The following is a 20,814-nucleotide window of genomic DNA, read 5'->3' as shown; positions in this document are numbered from 1 at the left end:
TTAAAATATACTTTTATTTCTAGATTAAATAGATATTGAAATAAATATTTTTAATATTGCTGCTCATTTGTATCTTCAGTAAAATCGGACTTTTAAATAAGAATATAATTTGTTATATTAAAGAAAGATTACTTTTTTCGTAATCTCTGCTAAAGTTTTTTGTTTTAACTCATCTTAAATGAATTCAGTCTTCCAAATTGTAAATATTTCTTATTTAAATTTGACTATTTTTTTAATTAAATTAAAAAAACATTTTCTTATTTACATACTGTCTTAAACAACTTATTAAAATCAACTAACATAAAAATAAAATAGCTTAAAAATTGATGTAGTAGTAGTATAACTGTTCATTGTCTTTGCACTCAGACAAAACTTATCATGTTTATTCTTTTTCTCTTCACCTTCAATTCTTAAGTTTTTTCAAGTGCCACGATTGCCACTCTCTTGCTTTCTTGGTGTACAGTAAAGTGGCGACTGTCTTCGCTCTCGATTACGAAGAGTACATTCGTGATGAATGACCAAAAACATTGAAATAGGGTACAACCAGCTGGTTATACTTTAGTGGAAAATAACAATTGTGTCTCCAATAGATGTGTAAAATACCTACATTTTTAAGCACAATGAAAAAAAAAAAAAACAATTTTTAAGTGTCCCCTCACTCGTTTACCTAGGGTACAGTAAGGTGACGAATGTGACGAATAACCCAATATATAGAAATTAGGGTCAACCATGTGGTTACACATTAGTGTAAATGACTGTCTTTAACGTATGCATTGACTCTTTGTCGGACTGCTGGGTGGCCACCGTTGCTCTACACAAATAAATAATAATCAGCTGCTTTATCGCAGCCACCATTTTATTTATGCCATCCCTACAAGAACAGTGACAGTTATGATACAATTAATAAGGTAGCCTCGTCCACACAGTTGATCATCAGCTGTTACAATCTTATCTGTCAAAATTCCAGTTTGTTTACATTAAGAAAAAATCGCAAAAGTTTTAAAATTTTTTAAAAAGTGAAAAAAAATATGTTTTTAAATAAGTTTTCTGGGTCAATTATGATTAAATGTCTTTGTTGTCCTCCTCCTTGATAAAATAAAAAAATCTTTTGCATACGGCATACGTTTCAAATCAGATTCAACAATTTTTAGCACGACCAATTACTTTTCACAAAAAGCATATTTTATACGCAAAATTTGTCTTCCCAATAGTTATAGTTATGATTTTCAGACATTCCACGTTTAATTAATTTAATATATTAATATTAATAGTTAAAATTTAAAATATTTGCTAAAAACTCATATTTTTATTGTGTTTATTTGTTGCTTCTTCATTCTCCGCATGCAGTTTATTTTGATAGATGGTATTATTTCACTGTTGTTTTTGTATTGTTGTATTTGTGGTAGTGTCGAGGCTACCTTATTAAGTGTACACTGGTGACAGTCATTTTACCGGTCATTTGACTGACACTAGTGAAGGAAATATCGATCATTGCGTAGAACAAAGTTTCTATCAGGTTCTTAAGTGCAATATGAAAAACTTGATGAAAATTTTTGTGATCTTGCTTCTCCCTTGCACTTATGAATTCTATTGATTTTAAAACATATATTGAGCTGCTCACTCTTTTGCTGTTTACTAATCAAGGATGATATAAATATTAGTCACGGTTGACTCATCATGCTTGATGGATATATGCATCACAGTTAACAAATAAGAAATGATGTATTAATCGGTCATTGTTGACTAAACATACTTGATGAATATATCCGTCAAAACTGACGGCTATACCAATTTATAACAAAACACAATTTATTAATATTTTAAGATATATATTTTTTAATTTTATTAATATAGTACGTATATACATAAATTAACAATCATTTCACCATTTTACATGCCTCGCAGAATCTTAAATCCTCTGATTCTCCGCTTAATTTGTGGAAATAAGTTGTCTGCAAAGAAATACATATAAATATCGAAATATAAAAATCAAAAGTAAGTATTCATGTTACCATAGATTGATTAAACTCCAAAATGTTTATCTTCAGCTCCACTTTCTGCACTTTTTTTAAATTCAGTTTATAATAATTCTTTTTATTTTAATAATTTATAGACTTTGTAAATTTTTTAATTTTTCGCAGAAACAATGAATTTATAACGACGGAAAATACAACTCTGAAACACAGTGACAGTCATTTGGCTGTTATTGTTGATGGGAATATAGATTTTAATATATATTAATTAAAATGTACTTGTTTCACTCTTTCATATGCAAATGAAACCCTTTATCACACATTGGGTACATCAACAATCATTTGACTGTCATTATTGATGCAATTATCCATTAACTATTTTTTTTAGCAATTTTATTGTTAGTAAAACCATTCTGTATGTATTAATTTCGGTCATACATTCCCTGCAGTTCGACAAAGAGTCAATGCATAGGAAAAAGACAGTGATTTCCACTTATGTTAAACCACCTGGTGGGCTCTAATTCGTCTTTCGTCACGGATGTACTCTTTGTAAACGAGGGTGAAGGTAATCGTCACTTTAGTGTCCCCTTTGTAAGCGAGAGAGGGGACACTTAAAAAACACTTTTCTGTCTTTTTGTAACCTATGGGGTGACGATTGACTTCCTCGTAGGACAAGCACATGTTAAAATAGCTATTCACCTGGACAGTCGGTGGCTAGGGGTAATCCTATGTGGTAGGCTAAATAGGGAGTTCGGGACTGTCCGCCCGAACTGCTGGGTTTCTTGTAGGGATGATATTTACTTTTACTAACGTGTCAAGTATTTATATGCGTGTTAATGGTGTGGCAACTCTTTTACTTTTCACAAGGTGTTACATTAAATATGTTTTAATTTAGTCAGATTTATGAGATTGAATAGGAAAAACCACATTTTTTTAATTATTATATCTTCTATCAAACTCCTTATCAAAAAAAATATAGGTTATACTTAATAATACGTTTTATTATTTTCCATGCTTATGTAGACAGAGTTGTTAAAATATAAACAGGGTTGTTAAAATACTATTATCAAATAAACGATTTTTTCGTAGAAGATGTTGATATCACTGTTTTGTAGTCGTTCTTTCCGAAGAGCTTAACAAGGCACACCTCGTTGCGTGACATTTTTGCTTAAAAAAATATTTTATATCCAAAGTTATATTAATCGGTAAATATTATTTGCCTTAAAACAAAAAGCGATATTGTTACTGAATATTAAAAAATATAAAAAACAAATATTGGGAGTTTTATGCCCTATTAAAAGTAGATAATTTGGATTGTATACGTCGTTTGCGTAAGTACAAGTACTTTTTGGGGATATAACCACATAAGTTCAGAATGTTATATTTTTATATATAAAAAATGAAAATGTGTGTAGCAAGTGTCTGTGTATGTTCGTTTTTAAGTGTTAATGACGCGAAATTCTTCTGTGCAGATATAATTTAATTGTGCCATTGCACACATTTGTATCAAAAACTGTGTGATTTGTTCCCTAAAAACAGCGTTTTTTTCTAATTGAATAATTAATAAAAGTAAGAATTGAATATTAAAAATTTAATGAATAACAATAATCTATCATTGGCGTATGGCAACTTTGTGTTGCCATACGCAAATACAATCTTTGGTTCTGAAGAATATAATGTGACTTCATTATTTTTTTTTTTATGTTTCAATCCTTAACGAAAAAGTTTGTGACAACTGATTTTTTGTGATTATAGATTTAGATTTGAATTTCTTGCTAAAATCTTGTTGCAATTATTAATAAAAATACGGCAGATGAAAAATAATCCTATCAAATCCTAAACGAACCACAACGACTACAAAAAATAAATAAATAAAAGTCTTACCATCATACATTGCGTATAGTATATAAAATCCAAAATCTTTTATTGTGTTAGTAGGCTAGAAATTAAGATTCTATCTAATAGTGATTAATCTGATTGGAAAAATAACTAAAAATGAATCCGATAAGTACTACTTTATTCCTATCTCTAATAAAGTAGAATTTATCTCTATTTTAATTGGTATATGTATTTTATTTTTTTATAAGGACAGCAAATTATTGGGGTACTTATATTGATTTTGTATTTCCATTTTGTGTAATAAACCCAGATCCCTGAAAGAGTTATGGGACCTCAAATTTTTACTTGTTAACATATAAACATATAGCCTAAACCACCTTACATTTAAAATTTTTTTTAATAATAAGTCTAGGCGTAAACATTTTCGTCTGAGCTCTTCTATTTTCAGAGTTATTGACTTCGAAGTTGTAGTTTTTACATATAAAACAGTAACATTTTTGTATGCAGAAAAGGAATTTTTAGCGCAGCCCGTGTTCGATACACTCCAGAGGAGAAGAATCCTGGTTCAGGGATCTATTTTTGTTCTGTTTTTTTTTTTTTTTTAATCATATAAAGCAGTAACCAGAAACGGCATTTTTATCAAAGCCGGTATTCGATACACTCCTACATAGAAATCACTGCACCAGGTCGAAGGCCGTCTGCACTTTTCAGGGTTGTTCCTAAAACAGCACACCGAATATTATTGTAGATCCTATGATTACGAAAGAGTAGATAGTGCATGCAGTGAAAAATTCATAATATTTTTTAGAAATTAATAAATATTAAAGTACAAAATGTTTGAGCATCTAGAACCAGGTCAGCCTTCACAATTTGGATTCTGACGTTTACTTCTTTGACTGATTCTATTAGACAGTTTTTAGACAGCCGAATCCGAAGAATGTTATATTAATATCAGAAGATTTTTCTAAAGTTTTGATAAGGTATTCCATTCTAGATTACATTATATGCTAGATATGTATATTTTTATAAGTTCTTAAATTTTTATATCTAACGGGCTTATTCATAATGAAAAACGAACTGCTATCAGATGCTAACTTTTTTGTGTGTAAATTCCCATAAGAGAAAGGTAGCAGCTTGTTAGTTGAAGTTTTTTTTATGAATTATAATGAGTAATACGTGTTTTTTGGCCTGGGTGGCTTTTGTATTACAATATGGATTAATTAATAAAATAATTTGTCTCAGAATTTTGAATTCTCCTCTCAAGCATGTAATATATATTTAACGAAAAAACGAATCACTAGTAATGTCCCAAAATGGTCCTTTATTGACCCCCTTTTTTATTTTACTAAAAATCGCATAAAAAAGAACCAAGAAAAACAAAAAATTATAAATAGTGGGTTGAGAGAGTCCTATTCCAGGTGCAAGCACCTAAAATTCAATACTCACTTTAAAATATTTTTCCTGCACTACTGAAGAAAAACGCTTAATAAAAACCTCTTTATCTCAAAATTTCGACGAAAAAAAAAAATAAAATAAATAGTGTTAATTCACTATCGGACATAGATAGCCCATTCCAAAAATATACATATGTTTCAATCCATAAGCAGACAAAAAGCAAAAATTTGTAAGCTTGTGTTATTATTACTTTTTATAAATCAATTGTAAAATTGTTGACATTCAAGCAGAAATAACCAATTACATATATTTCTTATAAGGAATTTAAATTGTTTCCAAATTTTTTCAAATTAGAATCTTTAAAATTTGGGTGCGTAATACTAAAATATCTTAAAAAGTTGTTTCTTTCTTTTTACATATAATTTATTTAAATTCTATTTAAAAATGTTTAAACAGTGAAGATTTAATTTTTTCTAATAACAAGTTCTTTTTCTCTATTTATCATCTAGATTAATCCGATGAAGATTTTCAGATGTTGAACTAGTGGTTATAATATATTTATTAGACTTTTATGTAAATAAATTGCAGATTCTAATGCAAAAATTTAGAAGCAGCTCTTTCATGAATATATATATATATAGTATATATAGAACAATTACATTATTATTACATTTATACATTTTGTATTATATTAAGGTATATGATGAAGAAGAGTAATGATGAAGGATCAAATGATTATATCAATTTGTTTATTAAAATAACAGATTATTTGGTATTTCTAACAGTTTATTGAGGTGATTGTTTCCAATAGGCATATTCAGAAAGGATACGATTGGTATTGAGAAGACCACATTTTGTTGCAGGAGGGAGCTGGTACATTTCGAAGGATATAGTTATGTGTAGCAGTAGTGTGCCCAAGACGGAGACGGCTAAAGATATGAGTTTGATGTTTTTTGCATTTGTAGTATATTTGGGTGGGACATAATTTATGTTGAGTTCTTTATAGTGGGAAAGATGATTGAAAAATAAGGATGGGTAGTTGCATGTTGTGGTTTTTGTTATTATATTTTTATTATACCCTTCACCTTCGTGAGAAGGGTATATACATATAAGTTTGTCATTCCGTTTGTAATTTCCAAAGTATAATTTTCCGACCCTATAAAGTATATACATATATTCTGAATCCTTATAGATAGCGGAGTCGATTCAGCCATGTCCTTCTGCCTGCCTGTCCGTCTGTCTGTGTGTTGAAATCAATTTTCTAAAGACCCTAGATATCTTTGGTATCCAAATCTTTAATAATTCTGTCAGACATGCTTTCGAGAAGTTTCCTATTTAAAATCAGCAAAACCCGTCCATTAATAACGGTAATATAAGCAAAAATCCGAGACATCTGAAAATTTTATCAAAAAAAGAAAATTTTTTGCATGCTTTGATAAATAAGCAACAACAACACTGCTTATTGGGTAAAGATGTATGTTTGGATGTCTGTTGGTTTCATTGCGTTGTGTATTTTGTTTTTGTTTCTTTGTGTATTTTTTTCTTATGTTTGAATGCTATTGATTGCGTTGTATATTTTGGTTTTCTTTTGTGTATTTTGTTTCGTATGTTTGGATGTATGTTAGTTTCATTACGTCGTGTATTTTGTTTCATACGTTTGGATGTCTGTGGTTTCATTGCGTTGTGCATTTTGTTTTTTCTGTGTTTTATTTCGTTTAACGTTGTTGTTGTTTCTTTTGTTTTGCTATTGCTAATGTAATGATAGTCGGAAAAATTAAGTAAATTTAAATTTTATAAAATTAGTATTTTTTAAACATACTATGGTGAATGGTGAAGGGTATATGTATAAGATTCGGCAAAGTCGAATACACACTTCTTACTTGATTTAAATTATTTTTTGGGGTTTTGGCCAGCTAAATTTGAAAACCGTCTTTTTTATTCCAAAGTTATAGCGAAAATGATAAATTAAAATCAAATTCCACAAATTTTCATAAAAGTGCAAAACAGACCAAAGAAATTTTTTAAAATTTTTTTATTTATTAAATTAATTTAAAAAAAACGATGTTTAAATTAAATATATTTTTATATGTGTACAAAATATTGAATTATTTTTTAAGTTCTGCATAAACTATAACTATAGCGGTTTTCACTCTTGTCAGTATATATAAAAAAGTCGGTGTAAATATAATAGGGTATTAACTTTTATATTTACAGCGACTTTTTTTAATTTAATTTATTTCTAAAATAAACCCAGCCTATTGTCCATAATCGGTTACAAATTTCTACTTAATAAAATTTATACGTAAAAAATATAATCATATAATAAAGAAAAAAGAAATTATTAATAATAAAATCAATTGTAAAATAATTAGAATTTAATTAATTATAATTTTTTATAGAAAGTGTGAGCACACTTTTGTTGTTTATTGTAAACTATGTAAAATAGCTGATTTTTATATTACGCAAAAATTAAATTCAATGTAAATTTTTAAAGATTATCACAAAATCCGAAACATGGTTAAAACCTCATATTTCTGATGCCTCTGTGCAGATACCTGGTTATAAATTGATTAGAAATGATCGACTGCATAATAGGGGTGGTGGTGTGTGTATTTACCTAACCAGTGGGCTAAAGTACAAAGTTGTTAGGAAGATTTCTCTTAATGGTTGTGAATCGTTATTTATTGAGCTTTGCTTTAGGGGAGTTAAAACTTTATTTGGAGTTGTTTATCTCCCCCATGGAGATATTCTTGAATTTGAAAACTCTCATTATGATTTATTTCTAATGTATTCAAATATGATTATAGTAGGAGATTTCAATTGTAACCTCTTCGACATTTCTAGGGCCTATCTACTTAGATCCATGTGTTTGCGATGTAACCTTTCAATATTTCATAACTCAAAACCTACTCATTTTGCAGTTGCTCAAGGTTCATCTTCTTTACTGGATTTTTGGTTAACTAATGATAATTCTATTATTCAATTTTCTGATCAAATACAAGCATGTTCTATTTCTCATCATTCCCTTATTTATGCTGTATTTGGATTTAACGTTTCTTGTTGTGATGAGTTTGTTGAATATAAGGATTTCAATCGCATAAATTGGGACGGTCTTATAACTTCCATTTCGGAATTTGACACTGATTCTTTCTTTAGATGTAATGATGTTGAGTTTCAGTGTTCTATTATTGATTCTTTTATAAACACACTGTACTCTTTTGTTCCGACGGTAAGAAGAAGAATTAAAGTGGATAATAATGAATGGATGACTGCGAATTGTATTGTTTTGGCAACATCTCTTAGGGACTTGGCCTACTCGGCATTTCGTTCTAACAGAACTGCTTCTTCTTGGCGTACGTATTGTAAATACCGAAATAAGGCTAAAAATGTTATTCGAAAAGAAAAAAGGGCATTCTATTGTAAACTATTTTCTGGTCTTGACTCTTCTGGAATGTGGAGATTACTAAAGAAACGTGGCATTTCTGATAATTGTGGATGGCAGTGTGATCTGAATATTGATGACATGAATGATTATTTTGTTAATGTTGCTGGGTCTGTTCCAAATTACAATGATATTGATTTCAGTGCATATAGTGATGCTATAGGATCTTTTTCTTTCTCTTGCGTGAGTGAAGACGAGTTGTTTGATGCAATCTGTAGGATTAAATCAACTTCTGTTGGTACCGACTCCATTCCTATTCGTTTTATAAAAGTTATTTATCCATTCATTTCTTATATTCTTAACCATCATGTTAACATGATTATAACTACATCGAAATTTCCAGCTATATGGAAGACAGCCCGAGTTGTCCCTATCCCGAAGTCAAGAGTAGTTTGTGCTCTGGATGATTTAAGGCCAATCTCGATTCTCCCGGCTTTATCTAAAGCTGTAGAACATATTTTACAGGATCAGATATTATACTTTGTACGTGAACTTATAACCCCCTCTCAATATGCTTTCCGTTCTGGACACAACACTACCTCACTTTTACTTAATTTGACGGATGATATAAGACAAAATTTTAATGATAATGCTATATCTACATTGGTTTCCCTTGATTTAGCAAAAGCATTCAATTCTATTAATTATTCTAATATGATACACAAATTGAGATATTATTTCGGTTTTTCTGCTACTGCTTGTAAGCTTGTTTATTCTTATTTATCAGGAAGATTTCAATTTGTAGATATTAATGGAAATTTTTCAAATTTGCTTCCCCTTACTTCTGGTGTTCCCCAGGGCTCGGTACTGGGGCCACTTTTATTTATATTATACATTAATGATTTGCCAACATTCGTTGACTCTAATAGTTGCAAATCATTTTTGTTTGCTGATGACGTTATGCTTTTGTTCAGGGGAAGTAAAAGTAATTTGAATGGGCTATCTTTGGATATTAATTCTACTCTTAATCGTTTTCTTTCGTGGTCATCTATTAATTCCTTGGCTATTAACTCGGCTAAGACTAAAGCATTAGCATTTGGAATTGTTGATGAAGATCTAAATATATCTATTGCTGGCTCTTCTGTTAGCTTTGTTGATCAGCTAAAATGTTTGGGAATTTATATAGATAAACGTTTGACTTTTAAAAATCATATTGATCATTTATGTTGTAAGATTACATGTACTCTACGGAAGCTTTATTCGACGGGTATTTATTTACCATTTAGAATCAGATACCGTTTGGCGCATTCTCTTTTGATGTCCTCTATTTTGTATGGTCTTGAGATTGTGACAGGGACGTTCTCCTATGTTATATCTAGATTAAATAGAATCGTTAATATGATTGTAAGGTATGTTTTTAGTCTTCGTAGAAGGGATCATATTTCGGAACACGTTAAACGTTTTCTTGGTTGTTCTTTCCAGCAGTTCTTGAATTACCGTAACTTACTATTTTTTTATCGTGTAATAAAGCGTGGATTACCTACATTTCTTTGTTCAACATTTTCTTTTACACGTTCAACTAGGAATCCACAGGTTTTAATCCCTATGATTCATACAGTAATATTTGAACAATCATTTATAGTTAGAACGGCTAGGTCTTGGAATTATTTACCTTTAGAACTGAGAGTATTTTCGCACTCGAATAATGCTTTTCGGCTTAAACTTATGAGGTTCTTATCATAATCTATTTATTACAACAAATGTATTTATATTGAGAATTACTATTACTTAACTAATTTATCTTAATTCCAATTCTCAATATATACATGAAAATTATATATCATACTTAAGGACTACCTATCGAGTAGTTTATTGTTGACATTTGAATCACTGTTGGGACAAGATTCAAGTTATAATTGTTTTTTTGTTAATCATTACCTTGATGGTTTGGGAACCGCTAGCAAAATTGTTTTTCTCTAATTAATTTTTATAAAAACTTTTTGTTAATTTTTTAATTAACACTACTATTTAGAATTGTAAACATCTTTATTTTTATTGTAATTAAATTCAGGATTACTGCTTTGTAATATATATTATATTGGCCAAGAGTGGCTTTCTATATTACTATGAATAAATAAAATAAAATAAAATAAAATAAATCCATGAAAGATTTTCGAAATATCTTAACACAACTAGATTTTATTTTAATTTATGTAATTTATTTCCAAATAAACCTAGCCTATTGGCCATAATCGGTTATAAATTTCTATTTAAAAAAAGAATTTATACATAAAAAATATAATCATATAACAAATAATTAAAAATAAAAAATAATAAAATAAATTATAAAATAATTTTGAAAGAAAATTAAAAGTTGTAACGCCAAAATTTAAATCCCAACTCAAAACGACAAAAGATTAATAATGGAAGTTCAACAAAGCCAGCCAAGAAAAACCATAAAAATAATCGACCAATTTAAGAGATAGAAATGTGATCCCCAATCTCTAAAAAGTTGAAAGAACAAGAACATGAGAGCCTGTTAGTCAAACGCACCCCTAGCTATACAAGATAATAGGAATGACTACCCAACATAGAAAACATAGTCACAAAAAAGCAAATATCTAAAACCAAGCTCCACATTCAAATATTGTAATCAGAAGTAAGTACAACAACAATTGTAAAATACGACAAGATATCAAGATAAAAAATATCTGCAAGAAAAATAAACCTACTCCGTTTACCAATTCAATGACAACAAAGAATGATTTAAAAATGAAATACCAATGATTACATTAAACTAAGTATCCCTTAAAAACTGCAACAGCTAATAACCAAAATGATAAGATGAACAACAACTGAATTAGACATCTGATTGCAAATAGAGTCCAAACCATAGAAAAATTCGCACAACAGAAAAAAAAACAATTTAAAGACTCCTGACAGAATAGGAAATAAACCAAATAAATTAATTGAAAATAAAGCAAAGAACTCATGTATATGAACAAATAATAGAAGACTATGAAGATCAAAACTATAAAAATAAAAATGGCTTATTCAATGGCAAAAATAATACCAAAAATATCTCTTCCAATGACCAAGACACTCCCTCACTATAAACAATCTGAGAATTAATCAAACATTAAAGATAATTCCACACATCAAAAGATAAAAACTCCCTCAGCACTATAAATACAAATAAAATGTTACCAACCTTGCCCGAAAATAAAACAATATCTGAAGCAATAAAAGATCCACACTCAAACAACTTAAACTACTAATACCAACTATAGCAATCCCACCACACCCCATTAATACAACAAGACCTCTCTTACAAAACAAACCTCTGAAAAAGACAAACCCAAATATTGGCAATCAAAGATCAGATGAAATAGCATCACCACCACAATGCAAAATGAGCAACTGATAAATAAAATTCCTAGCGAAGGATATTATGTAAAAACCAATGTTTTAAAAAATCCTATAATATAACAAATCATATGCCCAAAACAGTGAGCTACACAAAACATAATGTCTCACCAACACAAGATGTAGATCAATATATGCCATCAATCACAAAACACAATATGTAGAATTTAGAAATTTAAAGTTACGGTTAAGAGAAACCCATATATAATACACGACTCTTCACCAGAGCATGAAATATCATTCAAAATGCAATCAAACAATATGGATCCTACATAATATATCACAGATAATGAAAAGCTGCTATTAGGAAATTAATGCAAAGTTTCCCACTATCATTGATTCCCGATCAAGAACCACATTTAATTTAATTTTATAGATATTTGAACAGACTTCATTATCGTCAATTCGAACAATTATTTTAAGGTTTCACTCCTATTTTTTGAACGCAGCTGTATATATAAATTAAATACATTTTTATTATTATTATTTATAATATACCTACCATACTTAACATGGATACATGTTACATTCAAATATTGTAATCAGAAGTACAACAACAATTGTAAAATACGACAAGAACGTGGATATAAGGGTACTTTACTACCAAGAGTGAAAACCGTTTATAGTTATATTTTTCAAAATGTTTAAAAAATTACTGAAATCCTTTAAAACTAACATTCGATGTTTAAATTAAACTAACGTATATAAAAGGATCTTCTTTTCCCTAATCGAAATTAAAATAAGAATTCAGATTATAAAAATATGTATGTAAAAACAAAAACTTTAGCTTTTTAATTCAGAAACAATATTAAATATTCTTTTATTAAGACTTGATAGTCAGATTACAATGGAACTTAATAACGATAACATTATATTTGTATAAACTTAAAACTATATGTATTATTTTCATAAACATTGAAGACAAGACGATAACGCAACATGCTCACATTAACAATAAAAGATCATAAGAATTTCACATCGACAATAAACATTAAAATTATATTGCTCAATAAATATAATAAAAGTTTACGTAGACTGCTAATACGTCAACATTGAGATTAAAAGAAACTTAAAACTAATCTTAAAACTAAACAACATATATACAAATATTATAAACTAGGATAAAAAGATTAACCCCTATTTGAACCAATAGTAGACAGTATTGACCTGAGTTTGACAGCGTAGAAATATCCTCTCCGATAATACCAATAGGTGAGTTATATATTATTGAAAATTATTTATACGCACAAACAATTCTTGTTTTTGATATGAAATTATGAACAGATGTAAGGAAAATTTTATTAAACAAAAGTCATATAAATTTTTCATTCAAAACATATTTGATATAAAATTTACAAAGTAGAAAATAAGAAGTTCATTTTTAACATCTTCCCTGAATTTGTTATTTGATTTCAATATAAAAATACTAGTCAAAATTATAAAATACAATACTATTTTAGACCGAACTTATTCGTGAGAGTCTTTAGTTTTGGAGAAGGAACACCTTTTGTTAACAAATCTGCTAACATACTATTTGTTGGCAAATATTTTAAATTAATTAATTTATTTTCAAAACATTCACGAATAAATTTGACCCTTACATCAATGTGTTTAGTTCGAGATGAATATGCATTGTTTAGCGCAACATGTATTGCACTTTTATTATCACAATGCAAATCCATCGTTTTAATTTGATTTGAGAAATTTCATTTTCTAATCTTTTTAGCCATATTGCTTCTTGTATAGCTGCTTAAAACATTAACTATATAGCAGATATCAGGACGTGAAACTTGAGCAGCAAACAGTAAACATCCAATTGCCTCCATATATGGTACATTTGACATTTGTTTTATCTCATCATCATTAGTTGGACAAAGTTCAGCTGACATTTTCTGGTTACAATCAACAGGGGTACTAACGGGGTTACAATCTTCCATTCCAAACCGAGTCAGTATATTAGAAATATATTGAGATTGGTCTAATTTTGTTGAATTTTTACTTCGAGTTATTCGAATTCCCAATATAGATGAAGCTTCGCCTAAATCTTTCATTTTAAAGTTGCTCATTAATTTTTGATTAACTTCGTTGATTATTTTATTATCATTCGCAAATATTAAAACATCAACATAAATTGCAATAAATAATATCTTATTTGCTGTTACATGATAATAAATACACTGGTCAACTTCACTTCTTTTGACATCCAAATCTAATAAAACTTTATTGAGCGTCTCATTCCATACACGACTTGCTTGTTTAAGGCCGTAAATATTTTTTTGACGTTTACATACTTTTCCTGAGCCATCATCCATACCTTCTGGTTGCTTCATATAAATCTCTTCTTTTAATGTACTATTCAGAAGTGCAGTTACTGCATCCATTTGATGAATAATTAAATCATGACCAACAGCTAATGCAATTAAATATCGTATTGATTCATACCTTACTACAGGAGCGAATGTTTCGTTATAGTCTATACCTTTTTCTTGACTATACCCTTTGGCTACTAATCTTGCCTTTCTTCGAATCACTTCTCCAGCTGCATTTGTTTTCGTTTTAAAAACCCATTTACAAGAAATCGCTTTTTGTTAGAAGGTAATTCTGTTAATATTCAAGTATTATTATCAATTAATGAATTGTATTCTTCTTTCATTCCTTGAGACCATTCTGCTGCATAAGGTGATGATAAAGCTTTCTTAACTGTATTAGGATCTTCTTCCAAAAATTCTGTAGCACAAAAAGTATACATTTGTTTTGGTTTCTTGCAAATTCTTTCTGATCTTCGAAGTTCAACCACATCATCTTCTCTTTGTCTTTTCTTACTTCTTACTGCTGGATTAACTTTATTAGTTTCAAGAATAACTTCTTCTTGTACGTTATCTTCTTCGGAAAACCCCATAAAATCTTCATCACTTGATTCAGAGTTTGTTTCAACATCTGTGTTGTTAGGTGTAACAACATTTTCTTCAGAATTCTGAATTCTTCTGTTTCATTAATTAAAATTGGAAAATAATAATTATGTTTGTTACATTGTTCCAATTTTTCATTCTCTAAGAAAATAACATCTCTACTAGTTATTATTTCTTTGGTGTTTGGAATATAAATTCTATAGGCTTTTGATTCTGAGCTATATCCCACCAGAATACCAGTAAATGATTTTTTGTCCAGCTTTTTTCGTTTACTTTGAGGAATGTGAACCATTGCTTTACATCCAAACACTTTTAAATGTTTTAATGTCGGTTTTTTATTTGACCACATTTCTTCTGGTGTTTCCTCTGCATGGAACACGATTAATTAAATAAGCAGCAGTAACTGATGTTTCTGCCCAAAATTGTTCATCCAATTTAGCATCAAATAACATATACCTCATTCTTTCTATTAGATTTCGATTCATACGTTCCGCAACTCCATTTTGCTCGGGAGTGTAAGGACATGTTTTTTGATGTATTATACCATTTTGTTGTAAATATTTTGAAAAATTCTTATTTACGTATTCTGTACCATTATCCGTACGTAATATTTTAATTTTTTTAGAACACTGATTCTCAACTAGGGTTTTAAACTTCACGAATTCATTGTACACATCAGATTTTCTTTTAATTGGTATTGCGAAAACTTTACGTGAATAATCATCGACAAATGTTAATAAAAACCGATTTCCCGAAAAAGATTTTTGTTTAAAGGGACCAACAACATCAGAGTGAATTACTTCGAGTAAACATTTAGCACGATTATTGGATTCTTTGAATGCATTTCTTGTATGTTTACCATTAATACACGTAACACTTTTCACTCGTTTTTATATTAATACCGTAACACGACTGTTTTACTTTTTTCAAATTTTCGTTACAAATATGTCCCATTCGACGATGCCACAAATCCGCATTTTCGTTAACAATTAATGCTTTTTCATTTGATTTCACAATTTAACCGATACAGATCATTTTCAACAACCGCTTTTCCAATTAGTTAGTTTCTATTGTCAAATATTTTACAAAAGTTTTTTTCAAATACCACATTGTTTCCGTTTTTAGTCATTTGGCGAACCGAAAGTTAATTGCTACACAAATTGGGTATATATTCAACATTATTAACAACGCTTTGACACTTTCCATTTTCAGTTTTTAATATCATTTTAATATCACCAACACATGATATAGGCATTTTGTTATTATTTGCAACAATAATTTCTTTATTATGCACATCTTTTTTATTAGATAAAAAGTTTTCATTATTTGTTATGTGCGATGTTGCGCCCGAATCAACATTCCATTCGTCTGTGTTTTTACTATTCGAAAAAAGCGCGGCAAATAATATCGAACCATTATTTTAAAACCCGTTTTTTGTTTTTTCCTTGGCGACCTTTGTATTCTTCTTGTTGGGACAATTTTTACTAAAATGACCCACCTGATTACACGAGTGGCACTTAAACTTTTTGTTTTTAAATTTATTTTTTGCTATTAACGCATTTTCACTACTATTATTATCAAATTTAGCATCTTGAAGTAACAGGTTCTTGATTGCATCTACTGTTAAATTAGTTTTTGAATTTTCTACTGCCATCACTAAAGCAGGGAAATCGTCAGGAAGACCAGCAAGCATTAGAGATGCTGTTAGCTCATCATCAATGTTAAGACCAGCATTTTTAACTTTCAATGATGTCATTACCATTGCATTCACATAATCTAGCATTGAATCAAAATCTCCAAGTTTTAGTTGTACAAGCTGCTTCAATAACTCAACTTTCCTTGTTAAACCGTTATCCTCATATGCACAAATAAGAGAATCCCAGGCTTCTTTAGCTGTTGTTGCTGTTGCAATGTGTGCAAAATTCGTTGGTTCAATCATCAGGGTTATTTCAGCAAGAGCGCGTTCATTTGCATCTTGATCTTGCTCACCTGATACGCCGTTTTGTACGACTTTCCAAAAATTTTTTATCACTTAACATGATTTCGCATGTCTCCGCCAAACATCGAAATTTTCACGACCACGTAACTTTTCGAACGGAAAACTTAATGAATTCATCTCAGTTTAGTATTTATAACACAATCAGACAAGAATTAATTAACGCGAGACAAAAGGCCCATAACCTATTGAAAATTATTTATACGCACAGACAATTCTTGTTTTTGATATGAAATTATGAACAGAAGTAAGGAAAATTTTATTAAACAAAAGTCATATAAATTTTTCATTCAAAACATATTTGATATAAAATTTACAAAGTAGAAAATAACAAGTTCATTTTTAACCTACATACATATATACTGTTTGACCAGTCAAATACAACCCGTGTTTCATAAACATTTCTCATCAAAATGTTATCGTGGGTTTCCAGTCGATTTTCAAACTTATCAAGTAGGAAAAGAGCATAGGAAGACAGTGGCAGTATATCTGCCTTTCCATAAATTTTTCTATTTGAAAATCTTTTGACATAATTTTCATAATTCGCGTTAACGCAGTGTCTTAAGCAGCTTCTCTCTAAAACCTCCAACTCTTTCATCACGGTTGGAACCTTAGCAAGTGCAATATGTGGATCACTGTAATGGGCGTAAACTAGGGAGTCGTCGGTGTATAGGTCGTCATTGTAGAGGTTGGGAAAATCGTACACGAAAATACTATACAGTAGTGGATCTAAAATAGCTCCCTTTGGAACACCACTAAAAATATCACCAAAATCAGATTTGGTATCACTAATTTGAACAAAAAATTGTCGGTATTTAAAATAGCTTACAAACATTTTTATCAAAAAGGAGTCACATGTCATTTGTATAAGTTTATAAATGATGCCACGCTGATAGGCTTTATCGAAAGCTTTTTCAATATCCAAAGAAACATTTTTGGTCCCTTAAGTTGCAAATCACTTCGTTGTGTAAATGAACTAATGCATCAACATATGAATGGCCTCGTTTTTATTATAAAGTTGGACAGGTTATCAGTTCCTGAAGATTTCTTACCATTTAAAGACCTAACAATTTCACTAACTGAAGTCGGGTGGCATTAGATTTAGCATTGTATGGTGAGCGTCATCATGAAATTTTTCCCAGTTTGTGTTCTAGAAAGATTCGAAAAACCTTGGAGGTGACAAAATTAGATCAAAGTCCCGGAATCTGAAATTCAATTTGAGGGGATAGTGATTGGAAAAGCTGGGAAGAGAATTTATCTCATAAATTGGAAGTGATGCATCGACTAGACTCGTACTAATGAGGAAGTGATCTAAAAATGATGGGCCTCCTGGGAAAGATGGATTTATATTACAAATTCTAGTAAGATTGTCCCCTGGACAGTTTAACCAGTCAAACAAATTAATAAGCGAATCACCCCAGTTCATATTTCTGGAATTAAAATCCCCCCCAATAAACAAGCCATCGTATGACTGTGACACATTATTGATTGTGTCGAGACTAGAACATAAGTCAGATTGAGAAAAATTTGTCGGAATATAAAGACTTCCTAATAGAAGTCTACTTACGCGACCATCGAATGATAATTGTATCTCTATAAAACAGTACGAAAATTTCTAGTTGTTTTTAGCAACGGGAGAGGATTCAATATTTTTGTCAATTAAAATTGCCGTGCCTTGAGGAGAATAATCTCTAAATACGTTATCATTTTCAAACTGTAGCTTCGAGTTTGTCCGAAAACGAGTTTTCTGTAGGAAACAAATATCAATCTTGTGAAACTTAAGAATTTTAATCAATTCTATACGTCGACTTAACTCGACTAAAGACCTTACGTTAAATGTAACAAAACTTAAATTATTACGGACATACATAAATAATTAAAACTTCATTTAATAGACTACCGTACTACTTTCTTGCCATTTCAATAGGTAGTGATGTATATGTATTTAAAAATTGGAAATTTTTGATTCCAAAGTAATTGCCTTTGGTTCCCTTAAATATTCTCCGAGCTTGATAAATTCCTCACCGATTGGAGGCAGCTTATGTACATTTCTATTGTCCGAAAGTTCCTTACGCTCTGTGTGAAAAAGACTTGCAAACGAAGTCTTATTATTAACCTTTTGGCTACCTATTATTACATGTTCAACTTTATCTGTAATCTTAGTCTGTCTTTCTTTAGACTTACTCAATAATTCCTTTTTATGCTTTATTTACTTTTTATAGGCTGGGCATCCCCTATAATTAGCAGCATGTCCAGTCTCATTGCAATTAACACATATTGGAGAAGATTCTCCCTTTTTAATACTACAAGAACCAGGTTCATGGGACAAATTTCATTTAACACAATTGAACTTAGAGTTACAATTTCGCGCAGAATGCCCCCATTGTTGGCATCTAAAACATTGAATCTCATTTTTCTTTAATTTGGGTGATTTCCAAGTTATAGCTTGATTCAGGATGTAGCGTAATTTATTTACATCTTTTAGTTCCTTACCTTAGGCTAACGTAACAATAAATAAACCTGTCATAATTATTTTTAGCTGAAAACTGCGTAACAAGTTTACTGACCTTATCTTATGTATTCGGTAATTCCACATCAATAGCATTTTGAATTTCAGACACCTCTGTCAAATGATATAAACATCGTAAGACAACTGATACTCTGATATGATATTAATATTCTGTGCCTTTAGAATTTCCATCATTTCCAAGTGCGCAGAAATATTTTCAAAGTATAGCTTACTCTTGCTCTTGGACGAGTTGACTTTGGGTGTTTCATTGCCATATGTATGTTGTTTTGTTCCTTGGTGTATTCAGTTTCGTATGTTTGGATGGCTGTGTGTTTCATTGCCTTCTGTATATTGTTTTTGTTTCTTGGTGTATTCGTATGTTTGGATGTCTGTTGGTTTCATTGTGTTGTGTATTTTGTTTTTGTTTTTTTGTGTACTTCGTTTCGTATGTTTGGATGTCTGTTGGTTTTACTGCCTTGTGTATTTTGTGTGTTTATTTCGTTTAGCGTTGTTGTTGTTTATTTCGTTTGACTATTACTATAATAATGATATTGTTGGGAAAATGAAATAAATTTAAATTTTATAAAATTTATATTTTTTAAATACACTATGGTGAAGGGTATATAAGATTCGGCACAGCCGAATATAGCACTCTTACTTGTTTGTTTTAACTTCTTACACTGGGACATATTTTTTATTCGTAATCCATAATTTTTAAAAAGGAACAAAAAAATTAAATTAATATAATTTTATAATAAACATTTTTGAATATCGTACGTGACACATCGTTTGTGGTGGTGTACCTTTTCATGGAATTGCCCATATATAAATCGTTATACGGAATTTTACTTCTGAAAATCATTTAATACCACTTAATTCATTATTAAATGATTATATCCAGGTAAAATTTGACATGAGTATGTTTGTGTATAGATAAATCATTATATTAAAATGTTTGCAACTGGCCTATTAATATAAAATTTTATGAACCTAATCAAAATTAGTTCCACATATGCATAAATGTTAGTACCCTCACTACGGAAACAAACATTTTGTCAAGTTATCTAAAAATTAGATAGTAAATGAAAAGTAGCTTGCTGGCGGAGGGTATTTAAGATTCGGTATAGTCGAATATAGCACTCTAACTTGTTTATTTCCTATTTTATTATAACAGAGCCTTTTAGGCCTATATAGTTATAAAAAGCTACTACAACAATAATTATAACACATTTTTAGAAAAAGTAGTAAACGTATAATAAAAAATATTATAATGATATATAAAAAAATAATAAAAATAAAATAAAAACAATTCTTTTATATTACCAATGAATACAAGTTGAAAGAGAAAATTCGAACGGTAATTACAAGTGCACCAATCGAAGTTC

General features: G+C 29.7%; 1 protein-coding gene across 5 annotated transcripts in view; it reads left to right on the top strand.

The window, feature by feature from the left end:
• The first annotated feature begins 3,069 nt into the window (after window positions 1-3,069).
• LOC119606795 (GIGYF family protein CG11148) overlaps window positions 3,070-20,814 on the top strand; it is a 118,269-nt gene continuing 100,524 nt past the window's right edge. For 3 of the 5 annotated variants that reach the window (XM_037960390.1, XM_037960389.1, XM_037960385.1), the window contains exon 1: window positions 3,079-3,304. The gene's annotated coding sequence lies outside the window, so the exon portion shown is untranslated. Of the gene's footprint in view, window positions 3,305-3,344; window positions 3,543-20,814 lie in introns of those variants that run through there. The other 2 variants (XM_037960387.1, XM_037960388.1) reach the window with 2 other exon arrangements.

This window comes from Lucilia sericata, unplaced genomic scaffold, assembly GCF_015586225.1.
Source record: "Lucilia sericata isolate MDLA Ls3-8-SP2 unplaced genomic scaffold, ASM1558622v1 Contig000623F_arrow, whole genome shotgun sequence".
NCBI lineage: Eukaryota > Metazoa > Arthropoda > Insecta > Diptera > Calliphoridae > Lucilia > Lucilia sericata.
The sequence above is the reverse complement of the archived record's forward strand: the minus strand, read 5'-3'. Positions and strand labels throughout refer to the sequence as shown.